Source organism: Callorhinus ursinus, unplaced genomic scaffold (genome assembly GCF_003265705.2).
Source record: "Callorhinus ursinus isolate GAN/ISIS: 27379988/994484 unplaced genomic scaffold, GSC_fseal_2.0 scaffold43, whole genome shotgun sequence".
NCBI lineage: Eukaryota > Metazoa > Chordata > Mammalia > Carnivora > Otariidae > Callorhinus > Callorhinus ursinus.
The window spans coordinates 9754823-9779112 of record NW_027397105.1 but is presented as its reverse complement, the minus strand read 5'-3'; the positions used below and the strand labels follow the sequence as shown (position 1 = coordinate 9779112).

Genomic DNA, 24290 nt, shown 5'->3' with positions numbered 1-24290 from the left:
CTCGGTTCACTTTCCTTTCGAAGGAAGACCCCAGTCCTTGCAGGGGTGCCCAGCTAGCCAGCTTCTCTCTCAGGAGCTCTCCCGACACCTGATGCCTTCTTTCGGCGACCAGGTAAATGCATCAGGGTCCCTGATGATGACACGGGCCGGGGACGAACGTGAACCCCTATATGTTAGTCTGAAAGTCTGCCGGTACAAGCCGACCACCTCTGTGAGATCCCAAACATTCCACTAGCTCTTCTCAGGAACCTCGAAGCCCTGCACCTTGCCCAGGCCTTTTCCAGAAAGGATACTCTCGGCCTGTCAGGAACGCAGATGAGAGAGATGGCCCCTGACCAGGAGGAGAGCCCGTAGCGGGACAAGGGGCCAGGTCTCCATGAGTTCCAAGTACCTCCGTGCAAACAGGACACCAGAGGGACGCATCCACCAAGTGCCGCTAAGAACTGTGTACAAAGCTGACTTCATACTTTCCCCCCTCTACTTCTTTAATTATTTTTCCATTGCTCCATGCCCGGTTTCCTTTAATGTGGCTATTTAGTTGTGTCATCAGTGCCCAGGAACCCAAAGCAGAACAAAGCCACGCCAACCATTTCATCGTAGGATTCTCTTCCAGCCCTTTGTCCCAACTCCTGATTCCCGTGTTCATCATTCCCCGCTTTCCTCTTTATATTATTTTAAACTTTCTTTGTATAATGGGCCATGTCAGACATACACAAAACGAGGGAGACCAGTATAGTGAACTCAAATGTCTCTATTGTCCAGATTCTAACTTTTCAAATCATGCCCAATCTTGTTTTGCCCATTCCGTCTATTTCCACATCCTGTAGGGAGTTGTACTGCATTTATGTGTGTTCCTAAAGGGCTGTTTATTTTTCATTTCTATTGTCTTTAATTTTATCAAACGGTATGTTGCCCTATGTAATTTTTTTCAGAGCTACTATTTTCACTTAATATTACATTGGTAAGCATCTCCCCTGTTGCAGCCCATCACTATACTGCGTTATTTTTGATGGTGTACAGTAGTCCATTTATGAACATCCCTTGGTTTATTTCTCCACTCTCCCATTTATGGCTCTTCAAGTTGTTTCCAGCCTTTCGATATGGTGGAGAGTGCTTTTATGAACGGTCTTGTGTGTTCTTGTCATACACCTGGTATAGCTCTGTGAGTGGAACTGTTTAGCTTTAGGATTAAAGCTGGATTGTTTCCCACCAAAGTGCCGCCCCACCCCCGGCATCATATGAGAGATCCCTCCCCTGATCTGCATCTTCTTCTCTCCCATGCTGGTTATTGATAGGCGTATTCATTTTTTGTCCCCCAATTACTTTGCCAATTAAAATGGAATCTTGCTGGGGCCTTAATTTGCATCTCCTCAGTAACTGGTGTCCTAATCAGCTTAGGCTGCCATCACAAAATACCATAGGCTAGGTTTTGGACTTGCTTAGGACCTGTCACCCCATCCCTTTTTCCTATTTCCCCCTTTTGGGATGGAGATGTCTATTCTGAGCCACCCAATCCATGGCAATTTGTCATGGCAGCCCTAACTAAGACATGTTGACTATCTCTTCATTTGTTTGCCGGCCCATGCATTTCCTTTTCTGTGAAATGCCTGTTCATGTGTTTTGTTCATTTTCTATGGGCTTGTTGTATTCATTTCCTGTTGTTGCTATAACAAAACACCACAAACTTGGTGGCCTAAAAGAACATAGTTTTATTATGTTCCAGTTCTGGAGGTCAGACGTCCGACGTGGGTCTTACTGGGCAAAATCAAGGTGTTGGCAGAGTCGCGTTCCTTCAGGAGGCTCATCTGTGTCCTTTCTCAGCTTCTAGAGGCTGCCCACATTCCCTGGCTCACGCCCCTCTTCCAACAATTACATCACTTGGATCTCTCTTTCTGTTGTCACGTCTCTTCTCTCTGACCTTCCTGCTTCCCTCTTATAAGGACCCTTGTGATTCCATCAGGCCCACCCACATATTCCAAGATAATCTCCCCATCTCAAGATCCTTAACTTAATCCCATCTGCAGTGTCTCTTTGTCCTGTCAGGTAACATATTCAGTAGTTCTGGGGAACAGGACGTGGACGTCTTTGGGAGACCACTGTTCTGCTTGTGCTCTTTCATTGTGCTCTTCCCTTTCTCGTGGATTGGTATAAGAAGAGACACATAACCCACGTAACACCGCCGGGCAATAGAGGACAGTCCCCACAAGGGCCCAGCCCTGGGCTGCAACTCCCTGCCCTCTCTGCAGGGCACCTGTGGGTGTTTGAAGAGACACAACAGAAAGTAAGACCTCCACCACCCCAGGCCCTCTGTGAGCCTCTGGGAGCCAGTCCCAAGTTCTGAGGTGCCGGGAGACACAGGCATGATCTATGCACCAGTCTTGAAAATCCAAACAGCACTTCACTTCTTTCTGATGTATGTTATGATTTTCCAAAGCACTTCCCCATCCATAATCTGTCTTGACTCAGTGCTGTCAGAGGCCAAGTGCAATGGGATGACTGTGCTGGAAGCTCCCCAGCCAGTTGGAGACTAGCAGATCCTAGGCTCTTTTTTTTTTTTTTAAATATCTTATTGGAGACAGAGATACAGAGAGAGGAAGAGGCATGAGCAAGGGGGGAGAGGCAGAGGGAGAGGGAGAAGCACACTCCCCGCTGAGCCAGGAGCCCGGCGCTGGGCTCTACGTGGTGCTCGATCCCAGAACCTAGAGATCATGACCTGAGCCAAAGGCAGACGCTCAACCATCTGAGCCACCCAGGCGCCCCGGATCCTAGGCTCTTAACCCCCAACCTGGAATTCTTCCCAGCAGCCTGGGCCTTAGGGGAGAGACCCATGTGACTTGTCACAGGGCCCTGTCCCAGCCTTCCTTCTTAACCTGCCATAGTGGTATGGGTGGTGAGAGCTCCAGGGCTTGAATCACACAGGCCTGGTTGTAGCTTCCTGCTCAACCACTTACCAGCTGTGTGACCTCCAGTAGGTGGTTTAACCTCCCTGGGCTTTGGTACCTGCCTGTCTAACAAGTTCCCAGGTGATGCTGCTGCTGCTGGTGTTTGGACCACTTTGAGAATTATGCTCTGTATAAATCACGGATTCTCTCTGAGTCTTTTTCTTCGTCTGTAAAATTGCCCTTCTCTCCTGGTTGGTGTGATCCTCAAATGAGATAACGTATGGGAAAGCCCTTTGTAAAAATTTAAAAAGACACAGAGGGAATGATCAACTTAATGATGTGTCATCATCGCTGCTCACGTGTGTGTTTCCTTCACAGTTTACAAAGAACGTGCACATATAACACCAGTGGCTAACTGCTTAGGAGCAGGGGCTATTTAATTTCATGGACCCTAGGTTTGTCTGACTCTCTGACCTGGGGAGTGTTTGATAGCCGCTTGTGCTGGAAGGGTGGATGGTGCCTTGCCCTGCCTGGAAGAAACCTTGAGATCCGCCCCTGTTGTTCACCCCCCAGACAGGCTTGATGGTGCTTCGAGTGTTTGTGGTTATTTTTGTCAACCGTCACCTCCTCCCACTCCTCCCCAAGAAAGCTCTCCGGTGAGTCATCCGGGAGGCCCCGGAGGCAGTTGACGTTGCTCGGCTGGTATCTGGCCATTGAGGGGAAGGAGAAGTGATGTCTCCTTGGGCTTGCTTTGCAGAAAAATTCCATGGGTTCATAGCCTCCTGGAAAGTCGATCTCTAGAATTTGTGTCTATGATGTGCATTTGGTGTTGTACCTTTTTATTTGTATTCACTCAGAGATTCAACAAATATCTGTTGAATGACTGTTATGTAGCAGGCATTGTTTTAGGCTCTGAGGATACAGCAATGTACCGAACCGCAAGGTGCCCCTTTCATGGAGTTCATGTATGTATAATATTCACGGGACATATATTGAAAGCCTGCTGTGTGTCATGGAATTTATTTATTTTTTAAAAGATTTAATTTTATTGATTTGAGAGAGAGAGCGTGAGCAGGAGGAGAGGCAGAGGGAGAAGCAGATTCCCTGCTGAGCAGGGAACCTGACATGGGGCTCGATCCCAGGACCCCAAGATCATGACCTGAGCTGAAGGCAGCCGCTTAACCGACTGAGCCACCCAGGTGCCCCCAAGTGAAATGCTTTTTAAAGATGGGTGACGGGTGCCTGACTGGCTCCATTGGTGCAGCATGCAACTCTTCATCTCAGGGTCGTGAGTTCAAGCCCCATGTTGGGGGTAGAGATTACTTAACAAGTAAAACTTTAAAGATGGAATTTTCTAGGTTGGCTAAGAGGGGGTATTCTGCAATGAGGAAGCTGCATGCTGTAGCTTGGCACTTTAGGCACCTGCAGTGGTCCCATAGAGTTGGAATATGGGTGCAAGGGATGGCAGGGAGGTTGGAGAGGTGGGCAGGGGCCTGGCCATGAAAGGCCTTAGGTGACAAGGATTTAGCGCTTAATCCTGCAGTCAAGGTATTGAAGTGCTGAAAAGTTCAAGTCGGAGAGTGAAATGACAGTGCTGTGTTGTGGGAAGATAAGTGTAGAGGAGATGTGGAGGTAGTGGATGGGAGTGCGGAACTAGAGGTAAGGGGATGGAGATGCGGGCTGGAACCAAAGCGAGGGTGGTCAGGATGGAGTGGTAGTATCAGAGAGGTGCGGGGGATGCAGAATTGGCAGGGGACCCTGATCTAACTGGAGACGTGCAGTCGAGAACAACCACATTTAGCAGTAACTGAACACACAGGGGAGTGGATGAGGTGACCTGGGATGAGAAAATGGACAAGGGCAGGTCAGTGGGGGCATTGTGTCATTTCACGTGCTGGAGGAGAAAGGGGGAGCTTTGAAGAGAATCTAAAGGCAATGTCAAAGAGGAAAATGGCAAAACTGTTAGAGTAGGCAGCTAGTTAGGTTCTAACAGGATATCAACAGCGAGGAAATCATGGCCAGCTCTCGGGAAGTTCGGAGGCCTGTAGGGGCAGCACTCCACAAGAAGCCAGATCAAACCAGACAGGCCCGAGATGGCGGCTGCCCTGACAGGAACCCCCTGACCAAATAAAGAAGAAAAAGCACGAAACCCTGAATCTCCCCTCTAAGTAGTGAATATCCTGCCCCCTAGTTAATGACTGTCAATAAAAGAAACCCAGCCCCCAGGGTGTACAGCTCACACACTCTCTCTGTCCTTCCTCTCTCTCTCCATTTGTCCTCACATCTCAAAATGTACTTTTTGCTTTTATAAACTTTCCCACTTGTGTCACTTCGCTGCGTTGTGCATCTGTCCTTGAGTTCTTTCTCATGACTGGACCAGGAACCTTGGGTGACACCTTTGGGATGAGCTGGGTCAAGACCCCCGGGCCCTGGAGTCTCCCCAGTCCACCCTGCAACAAAATTAGGAAGAAGCACGGATTAGGACGATTGCTCTGTGGAAGCCAGTGATGGAGAGAGTTCCAGATAGGAAAGAGTAGTCACTGGTGGCAAATGCTACCCCACAGGTCAACATCAGGACTTGGAACTTTGGGTTTCAGAGAGTGACTAGAGCCCCTGCCCATAAATAAATACTTATGGAATGCGTGGGAGACATTTGGGAGGTGAGCCTATGAACACCATCTCTGAAGAGTGGCCACTGTCTTATCAGTTTATGTCTCTCTGCTTTTGACTCCTCTGTTTGTACCAGGAATCCCCTTCTTCCCAGTTATCACTGAAACAACGAAAAGCAGTGGGAGATCACACTGAAATTTGGAGAAAGCTGCCTTTGGTCTCAGAGACTTCAAGGGGCTTCTGCAAGGTTGATGCAAGCAAGAGCAGATTCAAAGAAGTGTCCACAGACACTTAAGTCACTGCATGTGTAGAAAAAGTGGAAGGGACCCTCAGCGAAACGCAGCATGCTCCAAGCTTTGGCAAAAGGCACTCTTTCACGCACACGTCACGAGCAGGGGTCACACCAGGCACTGTGCTGAATGTGAAGGGCAAGATGGGGACCCAGACAGACGAGATCCCCGCCCTCAGGGACCTTACATTCTAGTAGGAGAGATGGACAAGAAACAAGTGTGATAAGTGCCATGAACTAAATAAACTAAGATGAGACCGTAGAAACTGGAGAGGAATTAATTGAGATACATGTTAGTCGGTTTATCTTGCTGAAAATTTTCCAACTTCAGCACACAGCAGATTTCAGGAGCCAGAGAATTTTCCCCCATCGTGTTTTGGACAACCCTCGCTGCCAATGCTAGGAGTGGTGGGAGAGGGGTTGGGGGAACAGAACTCGGGAAATGCTCACACCCCGAGGCTACACCCTGATTCCCTGGCTGAGAGCAGTAGGCAAGATGGCCCACTGGGAAGATTTCAGTTTAAGAGAATGTGCACATGGCGATGCCTTCTGTCAGAGCAACACCCATTCCTCATTTCTGATAACACTTTGCTCCAGCCGCGGCAGGAATGCTCCACCCAAATCCCTCCCAGGGGTTTTTCAAACGTAACCAAAGTCACACAGACCTGGGATCATAACATACAGAGCTGGGATCATAACACAGTTTACTCCCAGAGTCAGTGCTGCACCGAGCAAAGCAAGGGCCCCTCAACAGTGGGCTTTGACACATGCAGCCCTACTGGTTAGAGGAGGAGGAACCCAAGCTAACTTTAGGGACAAAGATCCCCACCATGTTTGCCCCACTCAGGGGTCTCAGGTCCCCAAGGCACCTAGGGCCAAAATGGGCTTTTGGGAAATGGCTGCTTATTAGAAAGGTTGAGCTAGGGCGCCTGGGTGGCTCAGTTGGTTGGGCGACTGCCTTCGGCTCAGGTCATGATCCTGGAGTCCCGGGATCGAGTCCCACATCGGGCTCCCTGCTCAGCGGGGAGTCTGCTTCTCCCTCTGACCCTCTTCCCTCTCGTGCTCTCTATCTCTCATTCTCTCTCTCTCAAATAAATAAATAAAATCTTTAAAAAAAAAAAAAAAAAGAAAGGTTGAGCTAAGCAACCATGACAAAAAGACCCAAAGATATGTATTGGCTCAAACATAAGAAAAGTTTCTGATTCACATAACGGACTGCAGCATATGCTCTTAGTTGATGGGTGGCTTTTTCCCATATGGTGATTCAGGGACCCAGGATCCAATATGTGGTTCTAACATAGCCTAGTGGTCATCTATATCTTGCCAGCAGAAGGGGAAAGACGATTCTTGGAAGCCTCAGCTTGCAATCTCTGCAGGTCACATTCTGTTGGTGAGAACTAGTCACATGGTCATACTGAACTGTGAAGGAGCCTGGGAAGTGTAGGATCTCCAGCATGATTTGTATCCTGGGCCTGGAGAGTCTGCGGGCTGGGGTTTGTATCACAAACCTTGCACTTTGGTATAAATAACCCCCCCCATGACTACAAAAAGAGAATGATTTTGGTGGGCAGAATATTTTTTTTTTAAAGATTTTATTTATCTATTTGACAGAGACAGAGACAGCAGGAACACAAGCAGCGGGAGTGGGAGAGGGAGAAGCAGGCTTCCCGCCGAGGAGGGAGCCTGATGTGGGACTCGATCCCAGGACTCCGGGATCATGACCTGAGCCGAAGGCAGACGCTTAACGACTGAGCCACCCGGGCGCCTGGTGGGCAGAAAATTTGACTTTCTGAGAGGACTAAATGCTAGGCACTCCAGTGTTTGGATTCTAATTCTAGACCAAAATTTCCTTATTTTGACACTTTGGACATTTCAGACTGGCTAATTCTTTGGGGGTGGGAGGGGGGCAGCCCTGTGCATTGTAGGATGCTTAGCAGCATCCCTGGCCTCTCCCCACCTGATGCCATAGCACCCTTTCCCCACTTCTCCCAGCCCCAGTCATCATATCAAAAATGTTTCCAGACATTGCCAAATATCTCTGGGGCACAAAATCACCACCAACTGAGAATCATTGTTCTAGACAACGAGAGCAAGGGTCAGAATCTTCTGTCAACCAGGGACAAAATGCGGCGAAATAACCTGTCCACACTTTGTCACTTGGAAAGCTCATGGAGTAGCTGCTAGTTCTTGCTCACAGAATTGACAGCTTAGCTGAGGTGCTGACTTGAAGTTGCAGAGAGAAAACTGAGTGATCCAAACCCCAGCCTTCAGACTCTCCAGGCCCAGGATGCAAATCGTGCTGGAAATCCTGCAGGTGCTTTTGTCAAAGCCACGGCAGCACATAGAGACGTGCTCTGTTAAGTCTTTTCACTTCACTCAATACAAATCTCAAAACCATACTGGCTTGTTTGCAAGAAGACACTTTCTGGGTTATTTGGTGCAGATTCTCTGAAATTTCTGTGAGAAATAAGGATTGGGTTTTTTTTGTTGTTGTTGTTGTTGTTTGATATCTTGCCTAATATGAGACATATAAGCATCTGGCAAATTCTTGTTCTGTATGGACATGGCAAACAAGAGGGGGATGCCTAAGAAGGATATTTGTTTTTAGGAAATGGGTTGTCTTGGAAAACCTGGTGAGAATTCCTTGCAGCCTGGTAAAAACAGGAAGTACAGCAAAGCATTAAGGATGCTTTGGGGTATTCCTTGGGGATCTTTGGGAAGAGCTTCAAGGTTTGGGCTGTAGTCCCTGACAAGTCCAGGTTTGTGTGTAGCTGACTATATGAAGTATTCATTTCCTGATTCACTGGCAGTATGCAAGGTGCTTGAACACTAAGCGAAGATGGTTATGTCTTTTTAATTTCAAAGCTACTTAACTAAGATGAGTTGCAAGGTCGTAATCAATAAAGCTCAATTTGAAACACCGTGAGAAAAAGGAATAGAGAAATGTTCTTTGGTGCTGGAGTGGTACAAAGTAACAGGTTTATGTCAGACTGAGATTTGTGTGAAAATATCTAAGTACTCCTTCCGATTATGAGCAATTTGGGTCTGAATAAGCATTTGAAGATTCACAGTCCCATGTGTATCATTGTTTCTGAGCAGGCCTGAAAACACTTGACTTTTGGCTATTTACCAGTTGCTAGGTAGTCGGGAAACAACAACGAACAAATAGGATCACTGATCTTTTGTTGCCTCGTGGTTCTCATTCCGGTGTGATGGAGTCAGTCCCCGCTCAGCACCTCTCAGTCACTTCCCAGTGCCTACAAGTGAGTGTCCAAACACCTCACCAGGCCCAGAAGCCCTCTGTGGCTCTTTTCTGACCCTTTCTGGCTGCTGGTGCAGACCCTCTGCCACCTGGAATCAGCAGAGCCAAGTGCAAGGCCATGAATGCAGCAGGACATGTCAGGCCCCCAGAGTTGCTCAGATGGCTCCCTCCCAAACTTCCAAGGCTTGATGGCCACTTTTTCAGGCCATCCAAAAGGTCTTTATCACCCAGAACTCTGTTTGCACTTTATGTTACACACTGTTTAGATGTCTGACTCGCTCCTCCTCTGAGGGCAGGGCCAGTGTCTAATTAGCTCTTCTGGGGAGCAATAGTGCCTAACAGAGGATCTGGAGAATGTTTGTTCAATACAAGTTTATTGAACAGAGAAATGAACAGAAATTTCTGTCATATGGTTTTTCTTTTCTTTTTTTAAAATTGTGGCAAAATACACATAACATGAAATTCACCATCTTAGTCACCATCCACCTCCAGAACTCTTTTCATCTTGTAAAACCAAAACTCTGCACCCCTTGCACACTAACTCCCCACTCCTCTCCTCTCTCAGCTTCTGGCAACGCCCTTTCTACTGTTTGTCTCTATGAATGGGACAGATCCATATTCTAGGAACCTCATCTAAGTGGAATCATATACTCTTGTCTTTTTGTGAGTGGCTTCTTTCACTGAGCATAATGTCCCCAAGGCTCATCTGTGTTGTATCATGTGTCAGCATTTCCTCCCCCCCCCTTTTTTTTAAAGATTCTATTTATTTATTTGACAGAGAGATACACAGTGAGAGAGGGAACACAAGCAGGGGGAGTGGGAGAGGGAGAAGCAGGCTTCCCGTGGAGCAGGGAGCCCGATGCGGGGCTCGATCCCAGGACCCTGGGATCGTGACCTGAGCCGAAGGCAGACGCTTAACGACTGAGCCACCCAGGCGCCCCAGCATTTCCTCCCTTTTGAAGGCTGAATAATATTGCATTGTGTGTATATACCACATTTTGTTTATCCATTCATATATCGAGAGACACCTGGGTTCTTTCCACCTTTTGGCTCTTGTGAACATAAGTGTACAAATACCTGTTCGAGTCTCTGCTTTTGGTTTTATTGGGGATATCCCTAGACGTGGAATTGCTGGATCATATGGTAAATCTGTGTTTATTAATTGATTAAAGGAACAGACATACTGTTCCAGGCCAGCAGTTTGCACACATGATTGCACTGAATGCTCATGGTAATTCTAGGAGGGAGAACAATTACTATTCCTTTCTCAAGAGATGAGAAAAATGAAAGCAATTGCCCAGTTTCATAAAGCCAACCAGTGGCAGAGTTGGGATTGCGACTCAGACACTTAGATCCCCAAATCCATGCTTTTGAGTCCTGTGCCATACTTGCTTTTCTGTAGAAAGGTGGTGGGCTCTCTCGCTCTGGTGGGTGAAGGCCCTGCCTTGGGTTGGGGAAAAGGAACTTCCTGAAGAAGAGACATCCTACTTGTAGGTGGTCACCAAGATTAGCTGTTTGTGACAAGCTTTACCCCAGTCCTTCACAGGCTTGGATATTCTTCAGTAAGTCTGTGCCATGCTTCTCAGTGTTCTGTATCCTAGGATAAGATGACCTAATAAACTCATAATCGAGTTTGGTGATTACAAAATCACTCAAAAACAACTTGGTTGCTGTGCATTCCTCTGAAGTAATGACTTAATATGGGAGATCATTTAAATCTGGTTGAGACCGCTCTAATTTTGTCATCCAAGATCTCTTGGTGGTTCCAGGCATGAAAGAGAGTCGGTTCATAATCTAATAAGTCATTCAGAAATAATCTACCTGTGAGAGCCTTACTCATCTATCTTGTTAAAGATCTGGCAGCTCACTAAACCATCTGGTAAATGGTGGGTTATCAACTCACACCTAGATACACCACTGCATCCCTAGAGGCAAAACTGCCCCTCCCTGCTCAGTAGCCACCAGACATGAAAACCCAGGGCAGAGAAGAACAGCAAGGGAGAAGACAGAGAGCTCATGCTTTGAGGTACCTTCTCTGCTCCAAACATACAGCAGTGACACATAAAATATTGAAGCAGAAAACCCCAAATACCTGGATAAACTCAAAGAATAGACGAATACTTGAAGATGGAAAAGATCAAGAAGGAAAGAGATGAAACATTCCAAGAGCGGAAATATAAATCAGAGAGTGAAATGCAGCCCTGGGTTTGTTGTGTTCTGGTCGGAAGTCAGTGGGAGTGACTGGGATTTTGAATCCTGTGGGATGAAGAGAACTAAAAATGTTCCACAGAAGGCTCATTGCTGGAATTGAGGGGCAGAATAGGTCATGAAAGGAAGTTGGGAAAAAATAAACAACTATGGCTGATGGCCACCTGGGGAGATGGCATTCCATAGGCTACAAGACGGGATGTAGGAATTCGGAGACAAGCTTCACAACCAAGTCACCGGTTGGCATATTACCTGATTTTGCATAACTCTTAAGACCACGATGTCATTGTAAGACTATGGCTTGGTCAGGGGGGCAGGTGGAAGCAACTGCAAGACCACTAGATGGGTGGAGACGTGAGCACAGAATAAGAGAGGAAAAAAAAAATAGAAACAAAAACTTTCCAAGAAAATAAAACATTGGAATGTGTATCCAACTCCAAATTCACACTCTGGAACAGACTGATAAAGACTTCGAAATAAGTGTATGTGGCATGCTCAGAGAGACACAAAAAATAACTTCTGTTTTAAAAAAGAGCAAGAAATCATTGATTTGTTTATTTTTTAAAGATTATTTGAGAGAGTGAGAATGAGAGAGAGAGAGAGCGAGCACATGAGAGGGGGGAGGGTCAGAGGGAGAAGCAGATGCCCTGCTGAGCAGGGAGCCCGATGCGGGACTCGGTCCCGCGACTCCAGGATCATGACCTGAGCCGAAGGCAGTTGCTTAACCAACTGAGCCACCCAGGTGCCCAAGAGCAAGAAAGTATTTAAAAAGCAATCAGAGGGGCGCCTGGCTGCCTCAGTCAGTGGAGCATGTGACTCTTGATCTCGGGGTTGTGAGTTCAAGCCCCACATTGGGTATAGAGATTACTTAAAAAAAAGTCTTCAAAAAAAAGCAATCAGAAAGAAAGCTGAAACAGGTGATGGTAAAAAGAAACAAACTGAAATCTTTAAATCTTAGAAAGAAAAATAGTCATTGAAACTTCAGAAATTAATATGGGGTAAACTTGACACCTGGCAGGCGAAGCGAGAAGAGTGGTGAGTTGAAAAAGAGAAAAAAAATGGACAAGGAGATTGCTTGTACCTTTTGGGAAAAATCAACATGCTCACATTGTCTGGATTTTCACAATCCCTGTAGGTGACTCCCTCTTCAGATCCCTGTTTATCCCTTGGTTGGGCCATCTCATGTTCAGGGTCAGCAGTCCTGTTCATTTCTTAGTGGGAGCTTCTCAGGGCTTAGGACCTTCTCAGGGTTTAAGACCACAGCTTTTCTATGGAACAGTCTCCCTCAGATTCATGCCAATTTCCTCGAGAAGCCAAGGCCTACAGGAGACCTCGAGAAGTGCAAATATGCAATGATGAATGCACTTGGGAGATCTCTGACATCTTTTTTTAATTTTTATTTATTTATTTTTATTTTTTTTTATAGATTTTATTTATTTATTTGAGAGAGAGAATGAGATAGAGAGAGAGCACGAGAGGGAAGAGAGTCAGAGGGAGAAGCAGACTCCCTGCTGAGCAGGGAGCCCGATGCGGGACTCGATCCCGGGACTCCAGGATCATGACCTGAGCCGAAGGCAGTCGCTTAACCAACTGAGCCACCCAGGCGCCCGATCTCTGACATCTTTGATCAGATTCATCTTTTTTTTATTTTAAGATTTATTTATTTATTTTAGAGAAAGTTCATGAGAGGGGGAGGGGTAAAAGGAGAGGGAGAAAGAGAATCTCAAGCAGATTCCACACCCAGCTTGGAGCCTGACACGGGGCTCTATCTCACAACCCTGAGATCATGACCTGAGCTGAAACCGAGTCAGCTGCTTAACTGACTGAGCCACCCAGGTGCCCCGATCAGATTCATCTTCTGTGTGGGTCTGAACACACTGCTTACCCTACAATTTTTTTTTTTTTTTTACATCTACACATTATCAAGCTTTGTTGGTTTTTCCTGAAACTTGTTGCTTCAACAATATATCTAGAGTAGCCTACGAAATTTCCAAAACTCATCTCAGTGAGAGAAAACCCTTCAAATATATGTGTGCAAAAATAAGGTAACTTCCAGTTCCTTCCTGCTCTTGGGCTCTCCCCCTCATACCAGGACACGTGGAAGGAAGAGCGTTGTGCATATTCTAGATTCCTCCTGAGAGTCAAAGGCTGGAAGCAGATGAATGCATGAATGTATCATGTAATAGAACCTATATATGATACACATTGAAGGTGAGTGCTCAGAAGTTATTTTTACTAACAGAAATGTCTGCTCAAAAAAGTCATAAGACCACTTCTCTAAACATTGGACTAATGTGGTGGCTACGCATTTGCTGGTTGTGTATGAATCATTGCATTCAGTTGGAAGACGCCCTCTTATCCTGGTCTCTGGGTTCTCTTCCTCCAGCACAACATGCAGTGCAGACAATGAAATCTGTTTCCGGGAGAACGTGGAAGCTGCAGGAAGCTGTAGGATAGTCATGAGCTACACCTTCAGGTTGTCTGTTGCCCTGTGATGGGCATGTGCAAATCCTATTGTGAAAATAAGTCTGTAAGATAGAATAACGCCTTTAGCTTTATGACGTTATAGAAGTTTCACTCTGTTCACATTTTTGCCCGCATTTCAACCTTGCAAAAGGTTGAATCCAGATGACTGGGTTCTTTAAAAGCCCATGAGCTTTATTAGCACCACCCGTAACAACACGGTTTTGCTGTCACGTTGACACGTGTTCCTAAAACATCGTGCGTGGTAAGATGGGTTGGGAAACTGCCCCCTGAAACTTTGTCGGTGACATATACAAAGATGGATAGGAATCCAGTAACAACAATGGTAGCACCGTTTTACATGTGTTCATTGGTTAGGGAACATGTAAATACTACAATAAATGGTTCTCTTTACCTTGCAAAAGTGTGCTTGTGGAAGTGGGTATCCAAAGGGTGCCTGCAAACTTCTGATTTTTTGTGAAGTGGTGGAAAGAGGGTTATCTGAACTTGGATGGACATTTGTCACATCAAGAATGGATGGGCAGGCAATGTTCAAGATGTGTGCACGTGCCTTTGTGTTCTCCCCAACGTGGCTTGATTATGTTGGGTGTGGCTTTCTGCATTCATTCGTTTTTTTAATGGATGAAATCATATACAATCAAACTCAGTTTGTCCTATGTTCAAATTGTTTCCCCATATAGCAACTGCAATGGAACAAATCTGTGCTTTCAAAACAAGCATTATAGAAGAACTGACTGTATTTAAAATATTGAAATGTTATGTAATTCCAGAATTTCCCACTAATCCCTTCTTCTTCTTCGTCTTCTTCTTTTTAATCTTTTTTTCTTTTTTCAAGGCTAGTCAAGTGAAGCAGCAAGAGTGAACAAGAAACTAAGAAATCTGTAACTGGCTTGTGATCGATTAAGTGTAAGTTAATCTCTTATTTAACGTTTTCATTGAATGTGCCCAAAAAATGATTTCATGAACAATGTATATAATATAACCTAGGAGCTTCAGACACTGAATAAAAAAGTGATTATAGAATTTTAATGGACAACAAAAAAAAAGTTCTGAATGGTGATCTAGGAATTCTTTATAAACTTGCCCCATATTGGGCATAGAGATTACTTTAAAAAAAATCATGACTAGCTTGATGTTGGAGAACAAAGAGGAAATGGTAAAGAGTTTGGACTACCATTTTTTGGGCCAAGCACAACTTCAAAACTTACCATGAAATTAAAAGCTATTTCTTTTTTTTTTTTTTTAAAGATTTTATTTACTTATTTGACAGAGAGAGCACAAGCAAGGGGAGCAAGTAGAAGGCAGAGGGAGAGGGAGAAGCAGGCTCCCTGAGGAGCAAGGAGCCTGACGCAGGGCTCATTCCTAGAACCCTGGGATCATGCATGACCTGAGCTGAAGGCAGATGCTTAATGGCCTGAGCCACCCAGGTGCCCTAGGGCTATTTATTTCTTCAATAGAATAAAAAGTTTTAGTAATTAGATCTGGAAGATGATATAATGTTAGAAACATGGTTATAGGTTAATGTGTGTGTATACTTTTTTGCACTAAAAGTTATTTTTAAGTTTAAGGTCATTAAACAATATTATAATTTTAGTTTTAGCAAATACATTTCTGATTTTATAGGAAGTTTGGATTTTCACGATGGTGTATTACAAAATAGTCCCTTTCCCTCTGATTTATTTACCTTTACCTGGGAGCATAACTACAGAGGAGGAAAATCTTTGAGGATTTCTCACATTTGATACCATTTTATTTTATTTTATTTTATTTAAATATTTTATTTATTTATTTTATTTTTTAAAATTTATTTATTTGAGAGAGTGTGAGCTGGATAAGGGGCAGAGAGAAAGAATCTCAACTGAGTGTGGAGCCCTACTTAGGGCTCGATCCCACAACCCTGAGATCATGACCTGAGAAGAAATCAAGAGTTGGACGCTTAACCGCTTAACCGACTGAGTTCCTAGGCACCCCTAAAGATTTAAGTAATCTCTACACCCAGAGCATCTGGGTGGCTCAATCGGTTAAGCATCTGCCTTCGGCTCAGGTCATGCTCTCAGAGTCCTGGGATCAAGCCCCACGTAGGGCTCCCTGCTCAGCGGGGAGCCTGCTTCTCCCTCTGCTGCTCCCCCTGCTTGTGGTCTCTGTCAAATAAATAAAATTTTTAAAGAAATAAAATTTAAAAAAAGTAATCTCTGCACCCAACGTGGGGCTCAAAATCATAACCCTGAGATCAAGAGTTGCATGCTCCACTGACTAAGCCAGCCAGGTCCCCTCAATACCATTTTAAAAGTTCCTTCCACCATAGAGTAATATGATAGCAATGGATATGAATTAATCTTCAGATATGCGGTGAGATATGAATCTCGGCTGAAGGCTTTTTTCTAAAAGATTTTTTTTTTAAAGATTTAATTTGGGGCGCCTGGGTGGCTCAGTTGGTTAAGCGACTGCCTTCGGCTCAGGTCATGATCCTGGAGTCCCGGGATCGAGTCCTGCATCGGGCTCCCTGCTCAGCTCCCTCTTGTGCTCTCTATCTCACATTCATTTACTTGAGGGAGAGATAGAGAGAGCACAAGTGGGGAGCAGAGGGAGAAGCAGACTCCAGAGCCTGAGGTGGGGCTCGATCCCAGAACCCTGAGATCGTGAGCTGAAGGCAGACACTTAACCGACTGAGCCACCCAGGTGCCCCTAAAGATTTTTATTTATTTATTTGACGGAGAGAGAGCACAAGTTGGGGGAGTGGCAGCAGAGGGTGAGGGAGAAGCAGGTTCCTCACTGAGCAGAGAGCCTGGTGTGGGGCTCGATCCCAGGACCCCGGGATTACGACCTGAGTCAAAGGCAGACACATAACCAACTGAGCCACCCAGGTGCCCCTGTGATTCATTTTCTTCAGCCCCAATGGCTGAAGGCTTTTGCACATACTTCATGGGATTTCTCTCCAGTACAAAATTTCTGAAGTTAAAGTGGTCATAAATGATCATACCAGTGTTTGCACATTAATTGTTACTGATATCAAGTAGATCAGCCAACTAACATTTCAATACTTAGAGTAAAATCCCTGGAGCCTCATAGACCCTGAGGCTTTTTCTTTTCTTATCTTTTTAAGATTTTATTTACTTGAGAGAGAGCAAGAGAGAGAGTGAGCAGGGGGGAAGAGCAGAGGGAGAGGGAGAACCAGGCTGATGTGGGGCTTGATCCCAGGACCTTGGGATCATGACCTGAGCCGAAGGCATACACTTAACCAACTGAGCCACCCAGGTGCCCCTGTGACTCATTTTCTTTCTTTACCTGAGAAATTCCTCTGCCTTACCACAAGCAGAATTTCTGAATTATTATTTACCTGTCATCACCTTCAGTTTCTTATCAATTAACTAAAAGCAAAATCCTTGAAATCATATGAGTAGGTTAGAAAAGGAAAAGTAGGAGGAAAAATTCCTAAAAATAAATCCTCCTCCTCATTGATTTGGAAGCATAAATATCTCTTGTGAGTGGAAATACTTAAACCAAACAATTTTCTCCACGGCATTTAAAGTCCCTGGAAGGTTTCATGATCGGCAATAGAACAATTTTATTCCAAGATTAATTGTAGCTCATTTATTTGGTGAAATAATTGGCAGTGACATGAAAATCACATATGCTGGGTCTTTTCTTCAAAAGATTGTTTTTATTTGAATATTTGTTGAGTTGGCAGTTATAAGATGCCTGGTGTCCGTAAGTTAGAAACAGACCAGTTGCTCAGGAGGACAGCTTTTCCTGGCTTGAGCTTACCAGAAATATCTCTCTGGGGAGTCCTAAAGAAGACACTGATAAACAACACACAGAAATACATCGTTTCGATAAAAACGTCATTTCCTACGTCCACTGCTTCTTGCCCACCTGGATGCTTACTGAGGGTATGATGCCAAATGCAGTTCAGTGAAAGCGACCCCACAAGGGGTCAAAGCAATTTGGTCAAAGCATGTAAGTGTCCGGTACACTGTCAGATATTAGCAAAAATCGGAGAAGTAGATGGAAGGCATATCCTTTTGGTGCTGCTCTCCAAATATTATTTCTGCAGACAAAAATCTATGAGTCGGGCAGCTGAGAAGCAAGAAGGAGGCAGCTATAAACAGAGAGTGGAGCGTGTGGGTGAACCTCACGGCTGGTGCAGTCTTACTTGTGGGTTTCACTGTCATTTTGCTGGAGGTGTTGCAGAAGGTGGCAGCTGGGAGTGAGAGGGGGAAAAAAAAAACACCAAGATTTTTCTTACTATGAATTTCCGACTGTTTAGGAAGGTGTGTACTTTGGTCAAAAGATTTCCTCACAGTTTTGACGTTGGTAAGATCTTTTTCTAGTGTGATTCTTTGGCGGAATGTTCTATTAGTTTCAGGTGTACAACATAGTGATTGGTCAACTCCACCCTATGCTGTGTTCACAAGCGTAGCTAACGTCAGTCACCGCCTGATGCTATTGCAATACTGTCGACTACATTCCCTACACTGTGCCTTTCATCCCCGTGACTTATTCAGTCCAGAACTGGAAGCCTGGACCTCCCACTCCCTTTCACCCATTTTGCCCACCCTGCCTCTGGCAACCATCAGTTTGTTCTCTGCATTTATGGGTCTGTTTCTGCTTTTTTTTTGTTTGTTCATTTGTTGATTCCACATATAAGTGAAATCCTACGGTATTCGTCTTTCTCCGTCAGTCTTATTTCACTTAGCATAATACCTTCTAGGTCCATCTAAGTTGTTGCAAATGGCAAGATTTCGTTCTTTTTCATGGTTGAGTAATATTCCAGTACGGGCACCCACGTACACACATGCACATACCACATCTTCATCCATTCCTCTATTTTTTTTATTTTTTATTTATTTTATTTTATTTTTTAAAGATTTTATTTATTTATTTGACAGAGAGAGACACAGCGAGAGAGGGAACACAAGCAGGGGGAGTGGGAGAGGGAGAAGCAGGCTTCCCGCCGAGCAGGGAGCCCGATGCGGGACTCGATCCCAGGACCCTGGGATCATGACCTGAGCTGAAGGCAGACGCTTAACGACTGAGCCACCCAGGCGCCCCTACTTTTTTTTTTTTTTTTTTTTTTAGATTTTCTTCATTTATTTGACAGAGCATGAGCGAGCACAAGTAGGGGCAGAGGCAGAGGGAGAGAGAGAGGGAGAAGCAGGCTCCCAGCAGAGCAGGGAGCCCAACATGGGGCTCAGTCCCAGGACCCCGGGATCATGACCTGAGCCAAAGGCAGACGCTTAACAACTGAGCCACCCAGGCGCCCCCATTCCTCTACTTTTTAAGAAGATTTTATCCTTTATTTATTTGAGAGAGAGCATGTGTGCAAGTGGGGGCAGGGTGGGGAAGGGGCAGAGGGAGAGAGAGAATCTCAAGCTGACTCCCTGCTAAGCAAGGAGCCCAATTTGGGGCTTGATCCCTGAGATCATGAGCTGAAATCAAGAATCAAACCCTTAACCAACTGAGCCACCCAGGTGCCTCTACCCATTCCTTTATGGATTCCTCTGTGGATAATTTCAAGCAACTTGTGTTGCTTCCGTATCTTGGTTATTATAAATAAGGCTACAATAAACATAGGGGTGCGTATATCTTTTCAGATTAGTGTTTCATTTTCTTTCAGTAAATCCACAGTAATCAATTACTGGGTCATATGGTATTTCTATTTTTAATTTTTTGAGAAACTCCATACTGTTTCTGCAGTGACTGCACCCTCTCTGATCTGATCTTTAATAAGATGTCCACCTTGACAACTGTCCCACATTTAGGACATCTACAGGGTTGTCCTCCCATAATAGGACTCCTCTGATGGCAATAAGGGAAGAGCTATGATTAAAGCTTTTCACAGTTATTACATTTATAAGGTCTCTCTCGGGTGTGAGCACTCAAACATAGAATAAATTCAATATTCTAAGGGAAGCTTGTCTCACATGTAATGCATTCATAAGGTTTTCCCCACTGTAAATTTCCTAGTGTTCAAATAGGATTTTGTAAACATGGGGAGAGACATCCTACATTCATGGTATTCAGAGTTTTCCCCTAGTTTGGTTTCTCTGATGGAAAGTAAGAGATGATCTTTTAGACAATCCCCCGTATTTAGTACACAGTTACCCTCTCTCCATATAAATTCTCTGTTAGTGTAAGGGATGATCTAGGGTTGAGGCATTCCCTCAGTTCTTTTTTTTTTTTTTTAAGATTTTATTTATTTGAGAGAGAGCAGGGGGTGGGGCAGAGGGAGAAGGAGAGAGAGAATCTCAAGCAGACTCCCCGCTGAGCACAGAGCCCGACCCTGAGATCACAACCTGAGCCAAAATCAAGAGCTGGACACTTAACTAACTGAGCCACCCAGGCGCCCCCATTCCCACAATTCTTACACTTATTTTAGGATTATACATCCCAGTATGAATTCTCTGATAATGCATGAGAGATGAGCTTTGGCTAAAAGCATTCCCTCATCCCTTATATTCAAAGGATCCTTGCTTGTTGGAATCCTGTGATGCAGAATAAGGTGTGTCTTTTGCTTGAAAGATTTCTGCATATTTTGCACTGACAAGATTTTTCTGCAGAGTAGATTTTCTGATGTTGAATAAAATATGAATACAAGTATTTTCCACATCCATTACAATCATAGGATTTGATAATTTGCTAGAACCCAGCTCACAGAAACTCAGGGAAATGTTTACTTATGTTTTCTGGTTTATTATGAAGAACACAACTCAGGAACAACCGAATGGAAGACATAGATGCAGGGGGCAAGGTATGGGGATGGGGCATGCACGCTCCCAGCACCTCAGTGTTGGGGATCTCTGAACCCCTGTTGTTTAGGGTTTTTATGGAGGCTTCACAGGATTGACTAAATCATCGGCCATTGGTGATTAAGTCAACTTCCAGTGCCTCTCTCCTCCCCAGAGGTCTGAGGGTGAAGCTGAAAATTCCAACCCTCTAATCACACAATTGGTTCTTCTGGAAACCAGCGCCCCCCTTCCTTAGGGGCTTTCCAAATGTCACCTCATTAACAAAAACCCTGGGGTTATTATGAATAACATAATATAGCTCAGAAAATGCAAATATTATAGCTCAGAAAATGCAAATATTATAACAAAGGATGCGCCCATGGCTCTTTCCCCCTTTATAGCTCAGAAAATGCAAATAATTATAACAAAGAATGCGCCCGTGGCTCTTTTTTTTTTTTTTTTAAAGATTTTATTTATTTGAGAGAGAGAGAATGAGAAAGAGAGCATGAGAGGGGGGAGGGTCAGAGGGAGAAGCAGACTCCCTGCCGAGCAGGGAGCCCGATGCGGGACTTGATCCTGGGACTCCAGGATCATGACCTGAGCGGAAGGCAGTCAATTAACCAACTGAGCCACCCAGGTGCCCTGTGCCCATGGCTCTTAACCCTTAGGAAATTACAAGGGTTTTAGGAGCTCTGGCCAGGAGCTCTATGAAGCCCAAGTATTTCTAATTACCTCCCAATACCACAGACAGCATGTGTATTTAACTTCGTAGTGTTGCCTCTGGCCAAGAGACCAGCTTGAGCAATGACATTCCGGCTGACAGCAGGCCACTGTGGACTGACCGGTCACAGGGCACCAAGGGCAGGAGAGGAATGGCCACCATAAGAAGCGTGAAGGTGCTCCATTCTGGGGCTGGGCCGTTCCAGGGGAAGTGCTATTCACAAACCTTGGAAATGAGGCTGAATTAAATTTCCAAATCAGTAATCAAGTTAACTGTATGCCTTATTCTCTTTTACAGTTTGGCGGCAGACATCGTCAGAAGTGTCAGCTCTTTACCCACTCAGTGTCAGAGACTTGAACACAGCCATTCCTTCTGAGCGCTGCTGATTTTTATTTGCTTTGACTTTTTAAAGTTAGAGACGTTTTCCCAGAAGGTCCTGTACTTGGTAAAAATAAATAAAAAAATAAAATAAGTAAATTTACAGACTTAAAGCTATGCTTTTTCTCTTAGGTGAGGAATGATTGGTGAAAAATGTTTCCACCCTGGGGCGCTTGGGTGGCTCAGTAGGTTGAGCATCGGACTCTTGGTTTTGGCTCAGGTCATGATCTCAGGGTCGTGAGTTGTAGCCCCACGTAGGGCTCTGAACTCTTAAAAAACACAAGAGAGAACATAACTTTAAAAAATGTTGGCGGAGGAGGGCCTGGGTGGATTAGTTGGTTAAGGGTCAGACTCCTGGTTTCGGCTCGGGTCATGATCTCAGGGTCCTGAGATTGAGCCCTGCATGGGGCTCTGTACTCAGTGGGCAAAGTCGGCTTGAGATTCTTTCCCTCTCCCTTCCTCTCTGCCCCTCCCCCTGCTCACACACGTGCTCTCTCAAATAAATAAATAAAATCTTAAAAAAAATGTTGGGGGATGAGGCATCTGGCTTGCTCAGTTGGTAGAGCATGTGACTCTTAGGGTCGTGAGTTCAAGCCCCATGTTGGGTGTAGAGATTACTTAAAGATTTTTTTTTTTAAATGTTGGGGGAAGAAAAGGGTAGGTTTACTCTCTCAGATTAGAACAGTGAAGGCTGGGGGAGCTGAACAACATTTGTGAGAAGTTGTGAGGTGGGGGGGAATACTGCATTCCTTATTTCACTGAAAGGAGTGTTAAAAGTTAATAATTTTGTACTTTTGATAATAGAGTAATTTATATGTGTTTGTTCAAAACTTTTGTTTTTATAAAAGAAATACATTTCTATGGAAGTAAAAATTCAAACAGTATACAAGGGTTTAAAGGAAATTGCAAATTATGCAATTGTAGGAATAGTATAATCATATTCTTTAAATTGTCTATATTATTAGTGATTTTTTATCCGCTTATTTTACTAGCTCCTTAGAGACATATGTTATGACACATTATGATTGAGAATTTGTTTCTCTTTTCAGTTTTGAGTTTTTGCTTTATATATCTGGAGGTTATGTTAACCTCATTTCAAATTCAAAATTTTTATCTTTCTGGTAAACTAACCCTTATATCATTATGAAATATTGCTCTTCATTTCTAGTAATACTTCCTGCCCTAAAATCTCTTTTGTCCAATATTAATACAGTAACATCAACTTTCTTTTGATTAGTGTTTGCATGGTATATCTTTTTCTATACTTTTATTTTCTACTTTTTTGTGTCCGTATTTTTTATTTAGTCTATTTTTTATGAGGTAAGCTCTACGTCCTGCATGGGACTTGAACTAAAGATCCCTGAGATCAAGAGTCACATGGTCTACCAACTGAGCCAGCCAGGCAGCCCTATGTCCTTATTTTAAAGTGTATCTCTTGAAAACAATAATTTAGGGGCACCTGGGTGGCTCAGTCGTTAAGCGTCTGCCTTCAGCTCAGGTCATGATCCCGGGGTCCTGGGATCGAGCCCCGCATCGGGCTCCCTGCTCCGCGGGAAGCCTGCGTCTCCCTCTCCCACTCCCCCTGCTTGTGTTCCCTCTCTCGCTGTGTATCTCTCTGTCAAATAAATAAATAGAATCTTAAAAAAGAAAACAATAATTTAAAAAAATTCCGGCCTGACAATCTTTGACTTTGATTTGAAGTATCTATTCCATTTATATATTGATGTAATTATAGATGTGTTTGGATTTAAATTTACCTTCTTGCTATTTGTTTTCTACTTGTCTTACCAAATTTGTTTCTTTTTCTCTCCTTTCTTGACCTCTTTTAGAAACAAACCAAATGTCTATCATTAAAGGACTAGTTGAATGTATCATAGGACCTCCAAACAATGGAGTGTATGCAACTGTAGAAAGAAGAAAGAGAACTATCTTTGTGATCTCCAGGAGATATCTGTCATCTATCATCTATCTCAGTTGGACACTTAACCGAATGAGCCACCCAGGTGCCCCAGGATATATTTTTATACGGGAGAGGTGATGAGATGTGTATATATAGTATGCTACAGTTGGTTGGAAGAAGGGTGGGGGGAATATGAATATATATGCACACATTTCCTTATATTAAAAAAATGGAAAAGTAAATAAAAACTTTTTAAATTAGCTTTTTGGGTGGAGTTCACACTCCCTAGTACTCAGATTGTGGTCTCTAAATACCAGCTCCCACTAAAAGGAACCAGGGGTCCTTGAAGAAATGGTTAAATCCAGGTCTGGGACAGGAAGTGTGCCAGATGAACCTGGTACACCTTATCATTTCAGGAAACAAAGAAGTATCAAAGATAACCAGTTATGTTAAAGGGCTCAGGAACCAACCTATAAAGACTTTATAGGAACAACCTATAAAGGTCAAAGGTGGGACAACATTTGAACATCAATAACATACTCACTGTAATAAATTTGAAACACATTAAGCAGTTTAAATGCATGAACTCAATGACACTTAGCAAACAAACAACTGAATAATCAAAAACCTCACTGGTCACCTTTGGAGTATCCTAGGGAATGAACCATTCCCCAGGGTAGCCCAATAGTTGTTGGGCAGTTTCTTTTTATGGGAATAATCCAATTTATAAATGAAGGAATTACAGATTATAGAATATTACTGTTTTGCAACTCCTATTGAATTAATAGATCTAGGTAATGATCAATAGGTGCTTACATCACAAAAAGA

General features: G+C 44.2%; 1 long non-coding RNA gene across 1 annotated transcript; it reads left to right on the top strand.

Annotated features, from left to right (window-relative positions):
- On the top strand, positions 1-23706 carry LOC141370707 (uncharacterized). The gene is made up of 3 exons (XR_012374975.1): positions 1-112; positions 14571-14641; positions 23392-23706. It is a non-coding gene; the product is annotated as an uncharacterized lncRNA (long non-coding RNA).
- The last annotated feature ends 584 nt before the right edge of the window (positions 23707-24290 follow it).